This window comes from Triticum urartu, chromosome 7, assembly GCF_003073215.2.
Source record: "Triticum urartu cultivar G1812 chromosome 7, Tu2.1, whole genome shotgun sequence".
Lineage (NCBI taxonomy): Eukaryota > Viridiplantae > Streptophyta > Magnoliopsida > Poales > Poaceae > Triticum > Triticum urartu.
Window position 1 is genome coordinate 679266043 of NC_053028.1, and position 3960 is coordinate 679270002.

Below are 3960 nucleotides of genomic sequence, written 5' to 3' on the forward strand. Positions count from 1 at the left end.
ACCTAAAGCGAGCCCTCTCAGCGATTCGCGTTTTAGGCTGTTCGTTTTCATGATCAGGATGTTTTTGGTCGTTCGATCTCTGTGTGAAGCGATCTGTCCCGCACATGGTTAATATTGGGCCTACTGTCCTATGGGCAGTTGCTCCACAGGCCGAAACGGCGCCCTGTGGTTAACTGGGCCGTAGGCCAGCCCATTCCCGGTGATCGCTCGTTTCTCTAACCCTGACCTCTTGTCCCTCCCGTTCGATTCCCAGCCCCATCTCTCCTCCCTCTTTTTTTTTCTCAAAAAAAAAATCTCTCCTCCCTCTTTCAACCACGACACAGGCGGCGCCGCCACCATACTCGTGGGGCAGTCAGAGGAGGAACTAATCCAACCGAGGCGCCACGAGGGGTTAGGCGAGCAGACCCATCCCTCCCGAGTCGTCCTACCGACCTCAACCTTGGGCGGATCCTAGGTCCGCCACCACCACCGGATCGCAGGTCCTCCACGCCAATGGAAATCCTTGCCCAATCGCTGGCTGTTGTTCGTCTCGCCAGCAGGGAAGAAAGGAAGTTGTTACTTGCACATGCTGGTCGACTGTCAGTTTAGGGGTGGAGACCAACTACAAGCAGTCATGTGGGTGTTCTGCAGTTCATAAAAATATAACCATTATTTTACTGTTGCACTGCACATTCTCCAACTCCTTGTTATTTGTGCAGATCGATTTCTTATTCAAGACATGGAACAACCGGTAGACTCTGCTCAATTCTTTTCTGCACTAATGCGAGGATGATGATGAGTTCTGCATGAAACAAAGTTTAATTGGTGTTCAGCACAGTTCTGGTCAAATGATTCCGGTGAATATTTTGGCTGGTTCTCATATTTTGGTTCAAGGAATTTTTCAATCTACAACGGCTGCTAGCCAGGTAATTAGTTTCCATGAACTGCCATACCTCATATCTCCATGTTTTCAAAGTGTGCTAATTGATCAAGAACCTAATTACGAGGTTTTGCAATTGTTATCTCCCCTGAATTTATATTTCTCCATTACAAGATTGCAACCTTTTTTAAGTACTGGTACAAGATGGAAGACACCTTGGCTTTATCTTTCTTCTTGCAAGCACTCTGATGAAACCCTAGCCATGGTCTAGCGGCGCTGCCGCTCTTGCAATGCTCGTCTGCACCATTGCAGCAGCCGTATCCGATGAGCCCAAGATTAACAAGTGCATGCCTTTACCATTCCTGCAATGATTATATTTTCGTTAGGGGACTGACAACCTCTCTTTCTTATCTTCATTCAGTGGTTGAAAGATTGTCTACCAAATATGTGTACTGCAATGATTATCTTCATTCAGAGGTTAAAAGATTGTACATCTCGGCTGTCAATTGAGGCTTTGATCGAGCGATGACAGCTGTTTGATCCCACGAAGGGTTTCTAGATGCGCGCCAGTTAACTGAAGATCGACACTTTTCAGGTTCAGATAGATGGAGCCTGACACTCTCCACCCTCAAGAACCACTTCGGTGCCGCCACACCCGGCAGCGACAAGTTCGGTGGCCTCTTCTCCGCCGACACCGCCGACCAACTCGCCCTCAGAGTTCCCCACATTCAACGCATGTGTGAGCCTCCCACTCCCTCGACCCCCTTTCCTCACACCGCAATCCGTCGGCCTTTGATCCGTTTGCACCCTGTTGTTGTTTCCCGGTGGCAGTTTGATGAATTCCAGAAGGCGGCCAAGGAGATGGTGAACCACAAGAAGGAGACGACCACACTCTCCTTCATCTTCGACAATGGCGTCATCGTCGCGACCGATTCCTAGGCCAGCTTGTGCGGGTACATATGTAATCCTGCACCTCTTTTTCATGGCATCATACAAGTCTCTTGTATTACAATATTTGCACTATACACATCCTGACGGTTTAGTGGAATGCTTTCTTCAAATTCTCGGAATGCTTTCTTCAAATTCTCTGGCAAGGTGCTTCACACATAGATAGAATGCTTATTATTAGGTGGTGGTTCAGTTGGTTTAAAGGTGAATGGTGTATAAGAAGCTCACTTGTTGGTTGGTACATAGTAATTTTATTTCTTCCAGTAAGAGATCTTTGACAACTGTCAAATTCTGTTTGGTACTTGCACATGTAAGAGGCAATGGCAGCAATGTTTCTTGTATTATAGTATTTGCACTATACCCATCCTGTATAAACTGTTTTAATGGGAATGCATTCTTCAAATTATCTGGCAAAGCTCCTTCACACAGACAACATGCTTCTTATTAGTTTGTGCTTCAGTTAGTTGAAATGTGAATGATGTATAAGAAGCCCAGTTGGTGCTTTCTACAGAGTAATTTTATTCATCCCAGTAAGAGATCTTTCAAATATATCAAATTTTGTTCGGTACTTGCATATTATGTATAAAATGCGGCAATGTTACCCATGTGAATTCAAAAATATTTGCACACCATATGACAAGGTGAACTAACCTGGATCTCTTGTATGATCTAATTAGTATGTACTACTTTGCTTCATCTATATACAACATGATGTGCTCTTCACTTGTATACATCTCGATCCAATGTTATTGGACTTTATTCAGCTATAATCAATTTCTTGATATGGACCTGGATCTAGATGAGAGGATCATACATAAATCAACTTCGTGCAGCCAATATCAGTAGTGTTGTCAAGATGAGGCGGTTGACAAGGAGATGGGAATGACAAAGCTCTTCTGCTTACTTGAGATCCAAGTAATAAACACAATCATACTGCAACTTTCGTACATGCCCTCCATTTATGGTAGAAAAATCTACAATCTAAATTGTAATGTTCAGACATGAGCATTGAGCGTACATTTCTCTTGACACGAGACACTTAATTTAAAAAAGGTCATAGGCATACACATTTAGGACAGTAACCTTTGAATTTCCAGTGATGTTTGTTCATCAACGAATGAATGGATATGCCTGCAATTGTTGCATGCAAAGAGAACAACTTCGAGGACGGCAGCCAGAACCTGTACCCCTTCCTGGAACACGACCCTGTCGTCCCCAAGTACTACAATTTCAGGGATCAACAAACAACAGCGAGCCCAAGCAGAAAAATCGAATATCAAAAAATCTGTCCAGGCCTAACAGTTGTTGGAAACGTAATAAAAATAGTACTGAAAAGTATGATTTACCATATTTGATTTTCAAGAAGGCAAGATCCAGAGCAGCTGACAAAGACTAAATCATTGATCTTTATCTTGGTGCAGACGATTTGCCTAGAGAAGACGGAACCAGCAATTGCTTTGTGGTGCAGGACAGGGACAAGCACACACACACATTTCTGCTTCCTTTGTGTTCGAGAAAACAAGTGGTCATTACATAATATTTTAAAAGAAGTTTTTTACTCATCAGTTACAAATACGTAATCAAGAATGAAAAATGAAAAGCCATAAGCACTTTATTATTGCCACCCATTGATAAACATATAATATTTCATTAACTTGCCTCCTCTAGCTTCTATGGGACAATTAAGACCACGGGAACCTCACCAGTCCTTTTTTGAGAAAACCATGGTCTATTGATGTGACTGCGTGTGCACTTCACAAAAAAAGGCCCACAACAACCCAAGAAATAAAGAAATTCTATTACGTGGCCCATAACATCCTAAAAATATATATATATAAACAAAATAGATGTTTTTACAAAAAAAAATTGCAAATCTATTTCATCCAAAATTCCTAATACACGGGCGCAGCAACGCGCGCCATTCCCGATCTAGTGATGGTGAGAACTCGTACACCTTTATGAAGATTTATCCTTCGTACATTCCAATACATCAAATCTGCTTTGGTTTAGAGCTGCAAAATATATGAGGGTACCGCAACAACATCCGCAGCCATGGCGATGGTGATCGTCCTTCATAGAGGAAGAAGCCGAAGGAGGCGAACAGAGGTCCAGTATGTAATCGAATTTTAGTGAGCAGTCACACTGAGACACTT

The 3960-nt window shown here is 43.0% G+C and overlaps 1 long non-coding RNA gene across 1 annotated transcript; it reads left to right on the forward strand.

Annotated features, from left to right (window-relative positions):
- The first annotated feature begins 847 nt into the window (after positions 1-847).
- Positions 848-1537, forward strand: LOC125519786. The gene is made up of 3 exons (XR_007288318.1): positions 848-905; positions 1281-1336; positions 1455-1537. It is a non-coding gene; the product is annotated as an uncharacterized LOC125519786 (long non-coding RNA).
- Positions 1538-3960: the final 2423 nt, after the last annotated feature.